The sequence below is a fragment of the Amblyomma americanum genome, chromosome 3 (genome assembly GCF_052857255.1).
Source record: "Amblyomma americanum isolate KBUSLIRL-KWMA chromosome 3, ASM5285725v1, whole genome shotgun sequence".
In the NCBI taxonomy this organism is placed as follows: domain Eukaryota; kingdom Metazoa; phylum Arthropoda; class Arachnida; order Ixodida; family Ixodidae; genus Amblyomma; species Amblyomma americanum.
In genome coordinates, this window is record NC_135499.1 from 13,799,186 (window position 1) to 13,819,204 (window position 20,019).

Sequence of the window (20,019 nt, forward strand, 5' to 3'; positions counted from 1 at the left end):
GCTGACCGCACTGCTCTGATGTGTCTGTGTTTGTCACTGGCTCCATTTATCGGGTTGCTGGAAGGGCGTCGTACGCCTAACGCGCAGGCCCGAAATTCCTGGTTGATCGCTTGCACAGATCACTCTGCAGCCACGTTCCTGAATGCAGCGTTGGTGCTGCGTTGGTGAAGATAGTCCTGCGCCGGTCTGTGTTATCTTGTCAAAGTGCCTGCATGAGTACAGCAATACGGTCAGCATTCGCACAGATGGCTGCCTGCACTAATCTGATGTGTCTGTGGTTGTCGCTGGCTCCTTTTATCGTGTTGCCGGAGGGGCGTCGTAAGCCTTCCGCGCAGGCTCGAAATTCCTGGTTGATGGCTTGCACAGATCACTCCGCGCCCACGTTCCGCAATGCAGCGTTGGTGCTGCGTTGGTTACGATGGTCCTGCGCCGGTCGCTGGAACCTTGTCAAAATGCCTGCATGAGTACAGCAATACGGATAGCAGTCGCACGGACGGCCGCCAGCACTGCTCTGATGTCCTGCGGATGTCGCTGGCTCCTTTTATTGGGTTGCTGGAGGGGTGTCGTAAGCCTTCCGCTCTGGCCCGAAATTTCTGGTTGATCGCTTGCACAGATTACTCCGCAGCCACGTTCCGGAATGCAGCATTGGTGGTGCGTTGTGTGAGATGGTCCTGCGCCGGACGATGGAACCGTGTCAAAATGCCTGCATGAGTACAGCAATACAGATAGAAGTCGCACTCACGGCTGCCAGCACCGCTCTAATGTGTCTGTGGTTGTCGCTGGCTCCTTTTATCGGCTTGCTGGAGGGGTGTCGTAAGCCTTCCGCGCAGGCCCGAAATTCCTGGTTGATCGGTTGCACAGTTCACTCCGCAGCCATGTTCCGGAATGAAGCGTTGCTGATTCGTTGGGTAAGATGGTCCTACGCCGGTCGATGGAACCTTGTCAAAGATCCTGCATGTGTACAGCAATACGGTTAGAAGTCGCACAGATGGCTGCCAGCACTGCTGTGATGTGTCTTTGGTTGTCGCTGGCTTCTTTTATCGGGTTGCTGGAAAGGCGTCGTAAGCCTTCTGCACAGGCCCGAAATCCCTGGTTGACCACTTGCACAGACACTCCGCAGGCACGTTCCGTATGCAGCGTTGGTGCTGCTTTGGTCAAGATGGTCCTGCGCCGGTCTATGGGACCTTGTCAAGGTGCCTGCATGAGTACAGCAATACAGTTAGCTGTCGCACAGACGGCTGCCAGCGCTGCTCTGATGTGTCTGTGGCTGTCGCTGGCTCCTTTTATTGCGTTGCTGGAGAGGCGTCGTAAACCTACCGCGAAGGCCCCAAATTCCTGGTTGATCGCTTGCACAGATCACTCCGCCCCCACGTTTCGCAAACCAGCGTTGGTGCTGCGTTGTTTAAGATGGTGCTGGGCCGGTCAATGGAACCATGTCAAAATGCCTGCATGAGTACAGCAATATGGTTAGCTGTCGCACAAACGGCTGCGAGCACTGCTCTGATGTGTCTGGGGCTGTTGCTGGCTCCTTTTATTGGGTTGCTGGAGGGGTGTCGTAAGCCTTCCGCGCTGGCCCGGAATTTCTGGTTGACCGCTTGCACAGATTACTCCGCAGCCACATTCCGCAATGCACCTTTGGTGGTGCGTTGGGTAAGATGGTCCTGCGCCGGTCGATGGAACTGAGTCAAAATGCCTGCATGAGTACAGCAATACGGATAGCAGTCGCACAAACGGCTGCCAGCACTGCTCTGATGTGTCTGTGGTTGTCGCTGGCTCCTTTTATCGGGTTGCTGGAGGGCCATCGTAAGCCTTCCGCGCAGGCCCGAAATTCCTGGCTGATCGCTTGCACAGATCACTCCGCCCCCACGTTTCGCAAACCAGCGTTGGTGCTGCGTTGTTTAAGATGGTGCTGGGCCGGTCAATGGAACCATGTCAAAATGCCTGCATGAGTACAGCAATATGGTTAGCTGTCGCACAGACGGCTGCCAGCACTGCTCTGGTGTGTATGTGGTTGTCGCTGGCTCCTTTTATCGGATTGCTGGAGGGGCGTCATAAGCCTTCCGCGCAGGCCCGAAATTCTTGAATGATCGCTTGCACAGATTAGTCCACAGCCACGTTCCGGAATGCAGCGTTGGTGCTGCGTTGAATAAGATGGTCCTGCGGCGGTCGATGAAACCCTGCAAAATGCCTGCATGAGTACAGCAATACGGTTAGAAGTCGCACAGATGGCTGCCAGCACTGCTCTGATGTGTCAGTGGTAGTCGCTGGCTCCTATTATTGCGTTGCTGAAGAGGCGTCGTAAGTCTACCGCGAAGGCCCGAAATTCCTGGCTGATCGCTTGCACTGATCAATCCGCAGCCATGTTCTGGAATGCAGCGTTGGTGCTGTGTTGGGTAAGATGGTCCTGCGCCGGTCGATGGAACCTAGTCAAAGATCCTGCATGAGTACAGCAATACAGTTAGAAGTCGTACAGATGGCTGCCAGCACTGCTCTGCTGTGTCTGTGGTTGTCACTGGCTCCATTTATCGTGTTGCCGGAGGGCCGTCGTAAGCCTTCCGCGCAGGCCCGAAATTCTTGGTTGATCGCTTGTACAGATCACTCCAAAGCCACGTTCCAGAATGCAGCATTGGTGCTGCGTTGGGTAAGATGGTCCTGCGCCGGTCGATGGAATTGTGTCAAAATGCCTGCATGAGTACAGCAATACTGATAGCAGTCGCACAAACGGCTGCCAGCACTACTCTGATGTGTCTGTGGTTGTCGCTGGCTTCTTTTATCGGGTTGCTGGAGGGAATTCGTGAGCCTACCTCGAAGACCCATAATTCCTGGTTGGTCACTTGCACACATCACTCCGCACACACGTTCCGGAATGCAGCGTTGGTGCTGCGTTGAGTAAGATGGTCCTGCGCCGGTATATGGGACCTTGTCAAAGTGCCTGCATGAGTACAGCAATACGGTTACCAGTCGCACAGATGGCTGCCAGCACTGCTTTGATGTGTCTGTGGTTGTCGCTGGCTCCTTTTATGAGGTTGCTGGAGGGGCGTCGTAAGCCTTCCGCGCAGGCCCGAAATTCCTTGTTTATCTCTTGCACAGATCACTCAGCAGCCACGTTCCGGAATGCAGCGTCGGTGCTGCGTTGGGTAAGATGGTCCTGCGCCGGACGATGGAACCGTGTCAAAATGCCTGCATGAGTACAGCAATACAGTTAGAAGTCGCACTCACGGCTGCCAGCACTGCTCTAATGTGTCTGTGGTTGTCGCTGGCTCCTTTTATCGGCTTGCTGGAGGGGCGTCGTAAGCCTTCCGCGCAGGCCCGAAATTCCTGGTTGATCGGTTGCACAGTTCACTCCGCAGCCATGTTCCGGAATGCAGCGTTGCTGATTCGTTGGGTAACATGGTCCTGCGCCGGTCGATGGAACCTTGTCAAAGATCCTGCATGAGTACAGCAATACGGTTAGAAGTCGCACAGATGGCGGCCAGCACTGCTGTGATGTGTCTTTGGTTGTCACTGGCTCCATTTATCGGATTGCTGGAAAGGCGTCGTAAGCCTTCTGCACAGGCCCGAAATCCCTGGTTGATCACTTGCACAGACACTCCGCAGGCACGTTCCGTATGCAGCGTTGGTGCTGCGTTGGTCAAGATGGTCCTGCGCCGGTCTGTGGGACCTTGTCAAGGTGCTTGCATGAGTACACCAATACAGTTAGCCGTCGCACAGACGGCTGCCAGCACTACTCTGATGTGTCTGTGGTAGTCGCTGGCTCCTTTTATTGCGTTGCTGGCGAGGCGTCGTAAGCCTACCGCGAAGGCCCAAAATTCCTGGTTGATCGCTTGCACAATCACTCCGCAGCCGCGTTCCGGAATGCAACGTTGGTTAAGATGATCCTGCGCCGGTCGATGGAACATGGTCAAAATGCCTGCATGAGTACAGCAATACGGAAGCAGTCGCACAAACGGCTGCGAGAACTGCTCTGATGTGTCTGGGGTTGTTGCTGGCTCCGTTTATTGAGTTGCTGGAGGGGCATCGTAAGCCTTCCACGCAGGCCCGAAATTCCTGGCTCATCGCTTGCACAGATCACTCCGCCCCCACGTTCCGCAAACCAGCGTTGGTGCTGCGTTGTTTAAGATGGTGCTGGGCCGGTCAATGGAACCATGTCAAAATGCCTGCATGAGTACAGCAATACGATTAGCAGTCGCACAGACGGCCGCCAGCACTGCTCTGATGTGTTTGTGGTTGTAGCTTGCTCCTTTTATCGGGTTGCTGGAGGGGCGTCGCAAGCCTTCCGAGCAGGCGCGAATTTCCTGGTTGATCGCTTGCACAGATCACTCAGCAGCCACGTTCCGGAATGCAGCGTTGGTGCTGCGTTGGGTAAGATGGTCCTGCGCCGGTCGAAGGAACCGCGTCAAAATGCCTGCATGAGTACAGCAATAGGGTTAGAAGTCGCACAGATGGCTGACAGCACTGCTCTGATGTGTCTGTGTTTGTCACTGGCTCCATTTATCGGGTTGCTGGAAGGGCGTCGTACGCCTAACGCGCAGGCCCGAAATTCCTGGTTGATCGCTTGCACAGATCACTCTGCAGCCACGTTCCTGAATGCAGCGTTGGTGCTGCGTTGGTGAAGATAGTCCTGCGCCGGTCTGTGTTATCTTGTCAAAGTGCCTGCATGAGTACAGCAATACGGTTAGCATTCGCACAGATGTCTGCCTGCACTAATCTGATGTGTCTGTGGTTGTCGCTGGCTCCTTTTATCGTGTTGCCGGAGGGGCGTCGTAAGCCTTCCGCGCAGGCTCAAAATTCCTGGTTGATGGCTTGCACAGATCACTCCGCGCCCACGTTCCGCAATGCAGCGTTGGTGCTGCGTTGGTTACGATGGTCCTGCGCCGGTCGATGGAACCTTGTCAAAATGCCTGCATGAGTACAGCAATACGGATAGCAGTCGCACGGAAGGCCGCCAGCACTGCTCTGATGTCCTGCGGATGTCGCTGGCTCCTTTTATTGGGTTGCTGGAGGGGTGTCGTAAGCCTTCCGCTCTGGCCCGAAATTTCTGGTTGATCGCTTGCACAGATTACTCCGCAGCCACGTTCCGGAATGCAGCATTGGTGGTGCGTTGTGTGAGATGGTCCTGCGCCGGACGATGGAACCGTGTCAAAATGCCTGCGTGAGTACAGCAATACAGATAGAAGTCGCACTCACGGCTGCCAGCACCGCTCTAATGTGTCTGTGGTTGTCGCTGGCTCCTTTTATCGGCTTGCTGGAGGGGTGTCGTAAGCCTTCCGCGCAGGCCCGAAATTCCTGGTTGATCGGTTGCACAGTTCACTCCGCAGCCATGTTCCGGAATGAAGCGTTGCTGATTCGTTGGGTAAGATGGTCCTACGCCGGTCGATGAACCTTGTCAAAGATCCTGCATGTGTACAGCAATACGGTTAGAAGTCGCACAGATGGCTGCCAGCACTGCTGTGATGTGTCTTTGGTTGTCACTGGCTCCATTAATCGGATTGCTGGAAAGGCGTCGTAAGCCTTCTGCACAGGCGCGAAATCCCTGGTTGATCACTTGCACAGACACTCCGCAGGCACGTTCCGTATGCAGCGTTGGTGCTGCTTTGGTCAAGATGGTCCTGCGCCGGTCTATGGGACCTTGTCAAGGTGCCTGCATGAGTACAGCAATACAGTTAGCCGTCGCACAGACGGCTGCCAGCGCTGCTCTGATGTGTCTGTGGCTGTCGCTGGCTCCTTTTATTGCGTTGCTGGAGAGGCGTCGTAAACCTACCGCGAAGGCCCAAAATTCCTGGTTGATCGCTTGCACAGATCACTCCGCAGCCGCGTTCCGGAATGCAACGTTGGTTAAGATGATCCTGCGCCGGTCGATGGAACCTGGTCAAAATGGCTGCATGAGTACAGCAATACGGATAGCAGTCGCACAAACGGCTGCGAGCACTGCTCTGATGTGTCTGGGGTTGTTGCTGGCTCCTTTTATTGGGTTGCTGGAGGGGTGTCGTAAGCCTTCCGCGCTGGCCCGGAATTTCTGGTTGACCGCTTGCACAGATTACTCCGCAGCCACATTCCGCAATGCAGCTTTGGTGGTGCGTTGGGTAAGATGGTCCTGCGCCGGTCGATGGAACTGTGTCAAAATGCCTGCATGAGTACAGCAATACGGATAGCAGTCGCACAAACGGCTGCCAGCACTGCTCTGATGTGTCTGTGGTTGTCGCTGGCTCCTTTTATCGGGTTGCTGGAGGGGCATCGTAAGCCTTCCACGCAGGCCCGAAATTCCTGGCTCATCGCTTGCACAGATCACTCCGCCCCCACGTTCCGCAAACCAGCGTTGGTGCTGCGTTGTTTAAGATGGTGCTGGGCCGGTCAATGGAACCATGTCAAAATGCCTGCATGAGTACAGCAATACGATTAGCAGTCGCACAGACGGCCGCCAGCACTGCTCTGATGTGTTTGTGGTTGTAGCTTGCTCCTTTTATCGGGTTGCTGGAGGGGCGTCGCAAGCCTTCCGAGCAGGCGCGAATTTCCTGGTTGATCGCTTGCACAGATCACTCAGCAGCCACGTTCCGGAATGCAGCGTTGGTGCTGCGTTGGGTAAGATGGTCCTGCGCCGGTCGAAGGAACCGCGTCAAAATGCCTGCATGAGTACAGCAATAGGGTTAGAAGTCGCACAGATGGCTGACAGCACTGCTCTGATGTGTCTGTGTTTGTCACTGGCTCCATTTATCGGGTTGCTGGAAGGGCGTCGTACGCCTAACGCGCAGGCCCGAAATTCCTGGTTGATCGCTTGCACAGATCACTCTGCAGCCACGTTCCTGAATGCAGCGTTGGTGCTGCGTTGGTGAAGATAGTCCTGCGCCGGTCTGTGTTATCTTGTCAAAGTGCCTGCATGAGTACAGCAATACGGTTAGCATTCGCACAGATGTCTGCCTGCACTAATCTGATGTGTCTGTGGTTGTCGCTGGCTCCTTTTATCGTGTTGCCGGAGGGGCGTCGTAAGCCTTCCGCGCAGGCTCAAAATTCCTGGTTGATGGCTTGCACAGATCACTCCGCGCCCACGTTCCGCAATGCAGCGTTGGTGCTGCGTTGGTTACGATGGTCCTGCGCCGGTCGATGGAACCTTGTCAAAATGCCTGCATGAGTACAGCAATACGGATAGCAGTCGCACGGAAGGCCGCCAGCACTGCTCTGATGTCCTGCGGATGTCGCTGGCTCCTTTTATTGGGTTGCTGGAGGGGTGTCGTAAGCCTTCCGCTCTGGCCCGAAATTTCTGGTTGATCGCTTGCACAGATTACTCCGCAGCCACGTTCCGGAATGCAGCATTGGTGGTGCGTTGTGTGAGATGGTCCTGCGCCGGACGATGGAACCGTGTCAAAATGCCTGCGTGAGTGCAGCAATACAGATAGAAGTCGCACTCACGGCTGCCAGCACCGCTCTAATGTGTCTGTGGTTGTCGCTGGCTCCTTTTATCGGCTTGCTGGAGGGGTGTCGTAAGCCTTCCGCGCAGGCCCGAAATTCCTGGTTGATCGGTTGCACAGTTCACTCCGCAGCCATGTTCCGGAATGAAGCGTTGCTGATTCGTTGGGTAAGATGGTCCTACGCCGGTCGATGAACCTTGTCAAAGATCCTGCATGTGTACAGCAATACGGTTAGAAGTCGCACAGATGGCTGCCAGCACTGCTGTGATGTGTCTTTGGTTGTCACTGGCTCCATTAATCGGATTGCTGGAAAGGCGTCGTAAGCCTTCTGCACAGGCGCGAAATCCCTGGTTGATCACTTGCACAGACACTCCGCAGGCACGTTCCGTATGCAGCGTTGGTGCTGCTTTGGTCAAGATGGTCCTGCGCCGGTCTATGGGACCTTGTCAAGGTGCCTGCATGAGTACAGCAATACAGTTAGCCGTCGCACAGACGGCTGCCAGCGCTGCTCTGATGTGTCTGTGGCTGTCGCTGGCTCCTTTTATTGCGTTGCTGGAGAGGCGTCGTAAACCTACCGCGAAGGCCCAAAATTCCTGGTTGATCGCTTGCACAGATCACTCCGCAGCCGCGTTCCGGAATGCAACGTTGGTTAAGATGATCCTGCGCCGGTCGATGGAACCTGGTCAAAATGGCTGCATGAGTACAGCAATACGGATAGCAGTCGCACAAACGGCTGCGAGCACTGCTCTGATGTGTCTGGGGTTGTTGCTGGCTCCTTTTATTGGGTTGCTGGAGGGGTGTCGTAAGCCTTCCGCGCTGGCCCGGAATTTCTGGTTGACCGCTTGCACAGATTACTCCGCAGCCACATTCCGCAATGCAGCTTTGGTGGTGCATTGGGTAAGATGGTCCTGCGCCGGTATATGGGACCTTGTCAAAGTGCCTGCATGAGTACAGCAATACGGTTACCAGTCGCACAAACGGCTGCCAGCACTGCTCTGATGTGTCTGTGGTTGTCGCTGGCTCCTTTTATCGGTTTGCTGGAGGGGCATCGTAAGCCTTCCGCGCAGGCCCGAAATTCCTGGCTGATCGCTTGCACAGATCACTCCGCCCCCACGTTTCGCAAACCAGCGTTGGTGCTGCGTTGTTTAAGATGGTGCTGGGCCGGTCAATGGAACCATGTCAAAATGCCTGCATGAGTACAGCAATATGGTTAGCTGTCGCACAGACGGCTGCCAGCACTGCTCTGGTGTGTATGTGGTTGTCGCTGGCTCCTTTTATCGGATTGCTGGAGGGGCGTCATAAGCCTTCCGCGCAGGCCCGAAATTCTTGAATGATCGCTTGCACAGATTAGTCCACAGCCACGTTCCGGAATGCAGCGTTGGTGCTGCGTTGAATAAGATGGTCCTGCGGCGGTCGATGGAACCCTGCAAAATGCCTGCATGAGTACAGCAATACGGTTAGAAGTCGCACAGATGGCTGCCAGCACTGCTCTGATGTGTCAGTGGTAGTCGCTGGCTCCTATTATTGCGTTGCTGAAGAGGCGTCGTAAGCCTACCGCGAAGGCCCGAAATTCCTGGCTGATCGCTTGCACTGATCAATCCGCAGCCATGTTCTGGAATGCAGCGTTGGTGGTGCATTGGGTAAGATGGTCCTGCGCCGGACGATGGAACCGTGTAAAAATCCCTGCATGAGTACAGCAATACAGTTAGAAGTCGCACAGACGGTGCCAGCACTGCTGTGATGTGTCTGTGGTTGTCGCTGGTTCCTTTTATCGGGTTGCTGGAGGGGCGTCGTAAGCCTTCCGCGCAGGCCCGAAATTCCTGGTTGATCGGTTGCACAGTTCACTCCGCAGCCATGTTTCGCAATGGAGCGTTGGTGCTGCGTTGGGTAAGATGGTCCTGCGCCGGTCGATGGAACCTAGTCAAAGATCCTGCATGAGTACAGCAATACAGTTAGAAGTCGTACAGATGGCTGCCAGCACTGCTCTGCTGTGTCTGTGGTAGTCACTGGCTCCATTTATCGTGTTGCCGGAGGGCCGTCGTAAGCCTTCCGCGCAGGCCCGAAATTCTTGGTTGATCGCTTGTACAGATCACTCCGAAGCCACGTTCCAGAATGCAGCATTGGTGCTGCGTTGGGTAAGATGGTCTGCTGCATGAGTACAGCAATACTGATAGCAGTCGCACAAACGGCTGCCAGCACTACTCTGATGTGTCTGTGGTTGTCGCTGGCTTCTTTTATCGGGTTGCTGGAGGGAATTCGTAAAGCTACCTCGAAGACCCATAATTCCTGGTTGGTCACTTGCACACATCACTCCGCACCCACGTTCCGGAATGCAGCGTTGGTGCTGCGTTGAGTAAGATGGTCCTGCGCCGGTATATGGGACCTTGTCAAAGTGCCTGCATGAGTACAGCAATACGGTTACCAGTCGCACAGATGGCTGCCAGCACTGCTTTGATGTGTCTGTGGTTGTCGCTGGCTCCTTTTATGAGGTTGCTGGATGGGCGTCGTAAGCCTTCCGCGCAGGCCCGAAATTCCTTGTTTATCGCTTGCACAGATCACTCCGCAGCCACGTTCCAGAATGCAGCATTGGTGCTGCGTTGGGTAAGATGGTTCTGCGCCGGTCTATGGGACCTTGTCAAAGTGCCTGCTTGTGTACAGCAATACGGTTAGTTGTCGCACAGATGGCTGCCAGCACTGCTTTGATGTGTCTGTGGTATTCGCTGTCTCCTTTTATCCGGTTGCTGGAGGGGCGTCGTAAGCCTTCCGCGAAGGCCCAAGGTTCCTGGTTGGTCGCTTGAACAGATCACTCCGCAGCCATGCAGCGTTGGTGCTGCGTTGGGTAAAATGGTCCTGCGCCGGACGACTGAGCCGTGTCAAAATGCATGCATGAGTACAGCAATACAGTTAGAAGTCGCACTCACGGCTGCCAGCACTTCTCTAATGTGTCTGTGCTTGTCGCTGGTTCCTTTTATCGGCTTGCTGGAGGGGCGTCGTAAGCCTTCCGCGCAGGCCCGAAATTCCTGGATGATCGGTTGCACAGTTCACTCCGCAGCCATGTTCCGGAATGCAGCGTTGCTGATTCGTTGGGTAAGATAGTCCTACGCCGGTCGATGGAACCTTGTCAAAGATCCTGCATGTGTACAGCAATACGGTTAGAAGTCGCACAGATGGCTGCCAGCAAGGCTCTGATGTGTCTTTGGTTGTCACTGGCTTCATTTATCGGATTGCTGGAAGGGTGTCGTAAGCCTTCTGCACAGGCCCTAAATCCCTGGTTGATCACTTGTACAGATCACTCCGCAGCCGCGTTCCGGAATGCAACGTTGGTTATGATGATCCTGCGCCGGTCGATGGAACCTGGTCAAAATGCCTGCATGAGTACAGCAATACGGATAGCAGTCGCACAAACGGCTGCCAGCACTGCTCTGATGTGTCTGTGGTTGTCGCTGGCTCCTTTTATCGGGTTGCTGGAGGGGCATCGTAAGCATTCCGCGCAGGCCCGAAATTCCTGGCTGATCGATTGCACAGATCACTCCGCCCCACGTTCCGCAAACCAGCGTTGGTGCTGCGTTGTTCAAGATGGTCCTGGGCCGGTCAATGGAACCATGTCAAAATGCGTGCATGAGTACAGCAATATGGTTAGCTGTCGCACAGATGGCTGCCAGCATTGCTTTGATGTGTCCGTGGTTGTCACTGGCTTCATTTTGTCGGCCTGCTGGAAGGGCGTCGTAAGCCTTCTGCACAGGCCTGAAATCCCTGGTTGATCGCTTGCAGTGACACTCCACAGGCACGTTCCGGAATGCAGCGTTGGTGCTGCGTTGGATAAGATGGTCCTGCGGCGGTCGATGGAACCCTGCAAAATGCCTGCATGAGTACAGCAATACGGTTAGCAGTCGCACAGACGGCTACCAGCCCTGCTTTGATGTGTCTGTGGTTGTCGCTGTCTCCTTTTATCCGGTTGCTGAAGGGGCGTCGTAAGCCTTCCGCGCAGGCCTGAAATTCCTGTTTGAACACTTGCACAGTACAATCCGCAGCCGTGTTTCTCAATGCAGCGTTGGTGCTGCATTGGATAAGAGGGTCCTGCGCCGGTCGATGGAACCTTGTCAAAGATCCTGCAAGAGTACAGCAATAGGGTTAGAAGTCGCACAGATGGCTGCCAGCACTGCTCTGATGTGTCTGTGGTTGTCACTGGCTCCATTTATCGGGTTGCTGGAGGGGCGTCGTAAGCCTTCCGCGAAGGCCCAAGGTTCCTGGTTGGTCGCTTGCACAGATCACTCCGCAGCCATGCAGCGTTGGTGCTGCGTTGGGTAAAATGGTCCTGCGCCGGACGACTGAACCGTGTCAAAATGCATGCATGAGTACAGCAATACAGTTAGCAGACGCGCAGACGGCCGCCAGCACTGCTCTGATGTGTTTGTGGTTGTAGCTTGCTCCTTTTATCGGGTTGCTGGAGGGGCGTCGCAAGCCTTCCGAGCAGGCGCGAATTTCCTGGTTGATCGTTTGCACAGATCACTCAGCAGCCACATTCCGGAATTCAGCGTTGGTGCTGCGTTGGGTAAGATGGTCCTGCGCCGGTCGATGGAACCGCGTCAAAATGCCTGCATGAGTACAGCAATACAGTTAGAAGTCGCACAGACGGCTGCCAGCGCTGCTCTGATGTGTCTGTGGTTGTCGCTGGCTCATTTTATCGTGCTGCCGGAGGGGCGTCGTAAGCCTTCCGCGCAGGCCCGAAATTCTTGGTTGATCGCTTGTACAGATCACTCTGAAGCCACGTTCCAGAATGCAGCATTGGTGCTGCGTTGTGTAAGATAGTCCTGCGCCGGTCGATGGAACTGTGTCAAAATGCCTGCACGAGTACAGCAATACGGATAGCAGTCGCGCAAACGGCTGCCAGCAGTACTCTGATGTGTCGGTGGTTGTCTCTGGCTTCTTTTATCGGGTTGCTGGAGGGACTACGTAAGCCTACATCGAAGACCCATAATTCCTGGTTGGTCACTTGCACAGATCACTCCGCACCCACGTTCCGGAATGCAGCGTTGGTGCTGCGTTGTTCAAGATGGTCCTGGGCCGGTCAATGGAACCATGTCAAAATGCGTGCATGAGTACAGCAATATGGTTAGCTGTCGCACAGATGGCTGCCAGCATTGCTTTGATGTGTCCGTGGTTGTCACTGGCTTCATTTTGTCGGCCTGCTGGAAGGGCGTCGTAAGCCTTCTGCACAGGCCTGAAATCCCTGGTTGATCGCTTGCAGTGACACTCCACAGGCACGTTCCGGAATGCAGCGTTGGTGCTGCGTTGGATAAGATGGTCCTGCGGCGGTCGATGGAACCCTGCAAAATGCCTGCATGAGTACAGCAATACGGTTAGCAGTCGCACAGACGGCTACCAGCCCTGCTTTGATGTGTCTGTGGTTGTCGCTGTCTCCTTTTATCCGGTTGCTGAAGGGGCGTCGTAAGCCTTCCGCGCAGGCCTGAAATTCCTGTTTGAACACTTGCACAGTACAATCCGCAGCCGTGTTTCTCAATGCAGCGTTGGTGCTGCATTGGATAAGAGGGTCCTGCGCCGGTCGATGGAACCTTGTCAAAGATCCTGCAAGAGTACAGCAATAGGGTTAGAAGTCGCACAGATGGCTGCCAGCACTGCTCTGATGTGTCTGTGGTTGTCACTGGCTCCATTTATCGGGTTGCTGGAGGGGCGTCGTAAGCCTTCCGCGAAGGCCCAAGGTTCCTGGTTGGTCGCTTGCACAGATCACTCCGCAGCCATGCAGCGTTGGTGCTGCGTTGGGTAAAATGGTCCTGCGCCGGACGACTGAACCGTGTCAAAATGCATGCATGAGTACAGCAATACAGTTAGCAGACGCGCAGACGGCCGCCAGCACTGCTCTGATGTGTTTGTGGTTGTAGCTTGCTCCTTTTATCGGGTTGCTGGAGGGGCGTCGCAAGCCTTCCGAGCAGGCGCGAATTTCCTGGTTGATCGTTTGCACAGATCACTCAGCAGCCACATTCCGGAATTCAGCGTTGGTGCTGCGTTGGGTAAGATGGTCCTGCGCCGGTCGATGGAACCGCGTCAAAATGCCTGCATGAGTACAGCAATACAGTTAGAAGTCGCACAGACGGCTGCCAGCGCTGCTCTGATGTGTCTGTGGTTGTCGCTGGCTCATTTTATCGTGCTGCCGGAGGGGCGTCGTAAGCCTTCCGCGCAGGCCCGAAATTCTTGGTTGATCGCTTGTACAGATCACTCTGAAGCCACGTTCCAGAATGCAGCATTGGTGCTGCGTTGTGTAAGATAGTCCTGCGCCGGTCGATGGAACTGTGTCAAAATGCCTGCACGAGTACAGCAATACGGATAGCAGTCGCGCAAACGGCTGCCAGCAGTACTCTGATGTGTCGGTGGTTGTCTCTGGCTTCTTTTATCGGGTTGCTGGAGGGACTACGTAAGCCTACATCGAAGACCCATAATTCCTGGTTGGTCACTTGCACAGATCACTCCGCACCCACGTTCCGGAATGCAGCGTTGGTGCTGCGTTGAGTAAGATGGTCCTGCGCCGGTCTATGGGACCTTGTCAAAGTGCCTGCATGAATACAGCAATACGGTTAGCAGTCGCACAGATGGCTGCCAGCACTGCTTTGATGTGTCTGTGGTTGTCGCTGGCTCCTTTTATGAGGTTGCTGGAGGGGCGTCGTAAACCTTCCGCGCAGGCCCGAAATTCCTGCTTTATCGCTTGCACAGATCACTCAGCAGCCACGTTCCGGAATGCAGCTTTGGTGCAGCTTTGGGTAAGATGGTCCTGCACCAGTCGAAGCAACCGTGTCAAAATGCCTGCATGAGTACAGCAATAAGGTTAGAAGTCGCACAGACGGCTGCCAGCACTGCTCTGATGCGTCTGTGGTTGTCGCTGGCTCCTTTTATCGGGTTGCTGGTGGGGCGTCGTAAGCCTTCCCCGAAAGCCCGAAATTCCTGCATGATCGCTTGCGCAGATAACTCCGCAGCGAAATTCCGGAATGCAGCATTGGTGCTGGGTTGGGTAGAATGGTCCTGCGCCGGTCGGTGGAACTGTGTTAAATTGCCTTCCTGAGTACGGCAATACAGATACAGTCGCACAGATGGCTGACAGCACAGCTCTGGTGGTTGTCGCTGGCTCCATTTATCGGGTTGCTGTAGGGGCGTCGTAAGCCTTCCGCGCAGGCCCGGCATTCCTGGTTGATCGCTTGCACAGATCACTCCGCAGCCATGTTCCGGAATGCAGCGTTGGTGCTGCGTTGGGTAAGATGGTCCATCGCCGGACGATGAAACCGTGTCAAAATGCCTGCTTTAGTACAGCAATACGATTAGCAGTAGCACAGACGGCTGCCAGCACTGCTCTGAAGTGTCTGTGGTTGTCGCTGGCTCCTTTTATCGGGTTGCTGGAGGGGTGTCGTAAGCCTTCCGCGCTGGCCCGAAATTCCTGGTTGATCGCTTGCACTGATCACTCTGCGCCCACGTTCGGCAATGCAGCGTTGGTGCTGCGATGGGTAAGATGGACCTGTGCCGGCCAATGGAACCATGTCAAAATGCCTACATGAGTACAGCAATAAGGATAGCTGTCGCACAGACGGCTGCCGGCACTGCTCTGATATGTCTGTGGTAGGCGCTGGCTCCTTTTATCGTGTTGCCGGAGCGGCGTCGTAAGCCCTCCGCGCAGGCCCGAAATTCTGGGTTGATCGCTTGCACAGATTATTCCACAGCCATGTTCCGGAATGCAGCGTTGAAGCTGCGTTGGGTAAGGTGGTCCTGCGCCGGTCGATGGAACCCTGTCAAAATGCCTGCATGAGTACAGCAATACGGTTTGAAGTCGCACAGATGGCTGACAGCTCTGCTCTGATGTGTCTGTGGTAGTCGCTGGCTCCTATTGTCGCGTTGCTGGAGAGGCGTCGTAAGCCTTCCGCGAAGGCCCGAAATTCCTGTTTGGTCGCTTGCACAGATCACTGCGCAGCCATGCAGCGTTAGTGCTTCGTTGGGTAAGATGGTCCTGCGCCGGTCAATTGAACCGTGTCAAAATGCCTACATGAGTACAGCAATACGGTTAGCAGTCGTACAGACGGCTGCGAGCACTGCTCTGATGAATCTGTGGTTGTCGCTGGCTCCTTTTATCGCGTTTCCAGAGGGGCGTCGTGAGCATTTCGCGCAGGCCAGAAATTCCTGAATCATCACTTGCACAGATCACTCCTCAGCCACGTTCCGGAATGCAGCGTTGGTGCTGCGTTGGCAAAGATGGTCCTGCGCCGGTCTGTGGGACCTTGTTAACGTGCCTGCAAGAGTTACAGCAATACGGTTAACATTCGCAAAGATGGCTGCCAGCACTGTACTGATGTGTCTATGGTTGTCGCTGGCTCCTTTTATCGGGTTGCTGGAGGGGCGTCGTAAGCCTTACGCGCAGGCCCGAAATTCCTGGTTGATCGCTTGCACAGATTACTCCGCAGCCACGTTCCGGAATGCAGCGTTGGTGGGGCGTTCGGTAATATGGTCCGGCGCCGGTCGATGGAACCTAGTCATAAAGCCTGCATGAGTACAGCAATACGGTTAGCAGTCGCTCAGAGGGCTACCAGCAATGTTGTGCTGTGTCTGTGGTTGTCGCTGGTTCCTTTTATCGGGTTGCTGGAGGGGCGTCGTAAGCCTTCCGCGCAGGCGCGAAATTCGTGGTTGATCACTTGCACAGATCACTCCGAAGCCACGTTCAGGAATGCAGCGTTGGTGCTGCGTTGCGTAAGATGGTCCACCACCGGTCGATGGAACAGTGTCATAATGCCTGCATGAGTACAGCAATACGGTTAGCCGTCGTACAGACGGCTGCTAGCACTGCTCTGATGTGTCTGTGGTTGTCGCTGGCTCCTTTTATCGGGTTGCTGGAGAGGCGTCTTAAGCCTTCCGCGCAAGCGCCAAATTCCTGGTTGATCGCTTCCACAGATCAATCCGCAGCCACATTCCGGAATTCAGCGTTGGTGCTGCGTTGGATAAGATGGTCCTGCGCCCTTCGTTGGAACTGTGTTAAAATGCCTGCATGAATGCAGCAATAAGGCGAGCAGTCGCCCAGACTGCTGCCAGCACTGCTCTGATGTGTTTGCGGTTGTCGCTGGCTCCTTTTATCGGGTTGCTGGAGCGGCGTCTAAGCCTTCCACGCAGGCGCGAAATTCCGGGTTGATCGCTTGCACAGATCACTCCACAGCCACGTTCCGGAATGCAGCGTTGGAGCTGCGTTGTGTAAGATGGTCCTGCGCCACCCCATGGAACCGTGTGAAAATGCCTGCATGAGTACAGCAATACGGTTAGCAGTCGCACAGACGGCTGCCAGCCCTGCTCTGATGTGTCTGTGGTTGTCGCTGGTTCCTTTCATCGGGTTGCTGAAGGGGCGTCGTAAGCCTTCCGCCCAGGCGCGAAGTTCGTGGTTGATCGCTTGCACAGATCACTCCGCAGCCACGTTCCGGAATCCACCGTTGGTGCCGCGTTGGTAAGATGGTCCTGCGCCGCTCGATGGAACCATGTCAAAATGCCTGCATGAGTACAGCAATACGGTTACCAGTCGTACAGACGGCTGCCAGCACTGCTCTGACGTGTCTGTGGTTGTCGTTGGCTCCTTTTATCGGGTTGCTGGAGGGGCGTCATAAGCCTACCGCGCAGGTGCGAAATTCCTGGTTGATCGCTTGCATAGATCACTCCGCAGCCACGTTCCGGAATGCAGCGTTGGTGCCGCGTTGGATAAGATGGTCCTGCGCCGGTCGATGGAACCGAGTAAAAATGCCTGCATGAGTACAGAAATACGGTTAACAGTCGCGCAGACGGCTGCCAGCACTGCTCTTATGTGTCTGTGGTTGTCGCTGGCTAATTTGTCGGGTTGCTACAGGGGCGTCGTAACCCTTCCGCGCAGGCGCCAATTTCTTGGTTGATCGCTGGTTCAGATCATTCCGCAGCCACGTTCCGGAATGCAGCGGTGATGCTGCGTTCGGTAAGATGGTCCTGCGCCGGTCGATAGAATCCGTGTCAAAATTCCCGCATGAGTACAGCAATACGGTTAGCAGTCGCACAGACGGCTGCCAGCACTGCTCTGATATGTCTGTGGTTGTCGCTGGCTCCTTTTATCGGGCTGCTGGAGGGGCGTCGTAAGCCTTCCGCGCAGGCGCGAAATTCGTGGTGAGATCGCTTGCACAGATCAATCCTAAGCCACGTTTCGAAATGCAGCGTTGGTGCTGCGTTGCGTAATATGGTTCAGCGCCGGTCGATGGAGCCGTGTCAAAATGCCTGCATGAGTAGAGCAATACGGTTAGCAGTCGTACAGACGGCTGCAGCACTGCTCTGATGTGTCTCTGGTTGTCGCTGGCTCCTTTTATCGGGTTGCTGGAGGGGCGTCGTAAGTATTCAGCGCAGGCGCCAAATTCCTGGTTGATCGCTTCCGCAGATCAATCCGCAGCCACATTCCGGAATGCAGCGTTGGTGCTGCGTCGGGTAAGATGGTCCTGCGCCGGTCGATGGAACCGTGTCAAAATGCCCTCAAGAGTACAGCAATACGGTTAGCAGTCGCAGTAGCTGCCAGCACTGCTCTGATGCGTCTGTGGTTGTCGCTGGCTCCTTTTATCGGTTCGCTGGAGAGGCATCGTAAGCCTACCGCGCAGGCGCGAAATTCCTGGTTGATCGATTGCACAGATCACTCCGCTGCCAGGTTCCGGAATGAAGCGTTGGTGCTACGTTGCGTAAGATGGTCCTGCGGCGGTCGACTAAACCGTGTCAAACTGCTTGCATGAGGACAGCAATACGGTTAGCAGTCGCACAGACGGCTGCCAGCACTGCTCTGATGTGTCTGTGGTTGTCGCTGGCTCCTTTTATCGGGCTGCTGGAGGGGCGCCGTAAGCCTTCCACGCAGGCGCAAAATTCCTGGTTGATCGCTTGCACAGATCACTCCGCAGCAACGTTCCGGAATGCAGCGTTGGTGCTGCGTCGGGTAAGATGGTCCTGCGGCGGTCGATGGAACCTATTAAAAATGCCTGCATGAGTACAGCAATATGGATAGCAGTAGCACAGACGGCCGACAGCACTGCTTTTATGTGTGTGTGGTTGACGCTGGCTCCTTTTAGAGGGTTGCTGCAAGGGCGTCGTAAGCCTTCCGGTCAGGGACGAAATTCCTGGTTGATCGCTTGCACTGGTCACTCCGATGCCAGGTTCCGGAATGCAGCGTTTGTGCTGTTTTGGTTAAGATGGACCTGTGGCGGTCGATGGAACTGTGTCAAAAGGCCTGCATGAGTACAGCAATGCAGTTAGCAGTCGCCCAGACTGCTGCCAGCACTGCTCTGAGTGTTTGCGGTTGTCGCTGGCTCTTTTATCGGGTTGCTGGAGGGGCGTCTAAGGCTTCTACGCAGGCGCGAAATTCCGGGTTGATCGCATGCACAGATCACTCCGCAGCCACGTTCCGGAATGCTGCGTTGGAGCTGCGTTGGGTAAGATGGTCCTGCGCCACCCGATAGAACCGTGTGATAATGCCTGCATGAGTACAGCAATACCGTTAGCACTCGCACAGACGGCTGCCAGCCCTGCTCTGATGTGTCTGTGGTTGTCGCTGGTTCCTTTCATCGGGTTGCTGAAGGGGCGTCGTAAGCCTTCCGCCCAGGCGCGAAATTCGCGGTTGATCGCTTGCACAGATCACTCCGCAGCCACGTTCCGGAATGCACCGTTGGTGCCGCGTTGGTAAGATGGTCCTGCGCCGCTCGATGGAACCGTGTCAAAATGCCTGCATGAGTACAGCAATACGGTTAGCAGTCGTACAGACGGCTGCCAGCACTGCTCTGACGTGTCTGTGGTTGTCGTTTGCTCCTTTTATCGGGTTGCTTGAGGGGCGTCATAAGCCTACCGCGCAGGCGCGAAATTCCTGGTTGATCGCTTGCACAGATCACTCCGCAGCCACGTTCCGGAATGCAGCGTTGGTGCTGCGTTGGATAAGATGGTCCTGCGCCGGTCGATGGAACCGAGTAAAAATGCCTGCATGAGTACAGAAATACTGTTAACAGTCGCGCAGACGGCTGCCAGCACTGCTCTTATGTGTCTGTGGTTGTCGCTGGCTCATTTTGTCGGGTTGCTACAGGGGCGTCGTAACCCTTCCGCGCAGGCGCCAATTTCTTGGTTGATCGCTGGTTCAGATCATTCCGCAGCCACGTTCCGGAATGCAGCGGTGATGCTGCGTTCGGTAAGATGGTCCTGCGCCGGTCGATAGAATCCGTGTCAAAATTCCCGCATGAGTACAGCAATACGGTTAGCAGTCGCACAGACGGCTGCCAGCACTGCTCTGATATGTCTGTGGTTGTCGCTGGCTCCTTTTATCGGGCTGCTGGAGGGGCGTCGTAAGCCTTCCGCGCAGGCGCGAAATTCGTGGTGAGATCGCTTGCACAGATCACTCCTAAGCCACGTTCCGAAATGCAGCGTTGGTGCTGCGTTGCGTAATATGGTGCAGCGCCGGTCGATGGAGCCGTGTCAAAATGCCTGCATGAGTAGAGCAATACGGTTAGCAGTCGTACAGACGGCTGCAGCACTGCTCTGATGTGTCTCTGGTTGTCGCTGGCTCCTTTTATCGGGTTGCTGGAGGGGCGTCGTAAGCATTCAG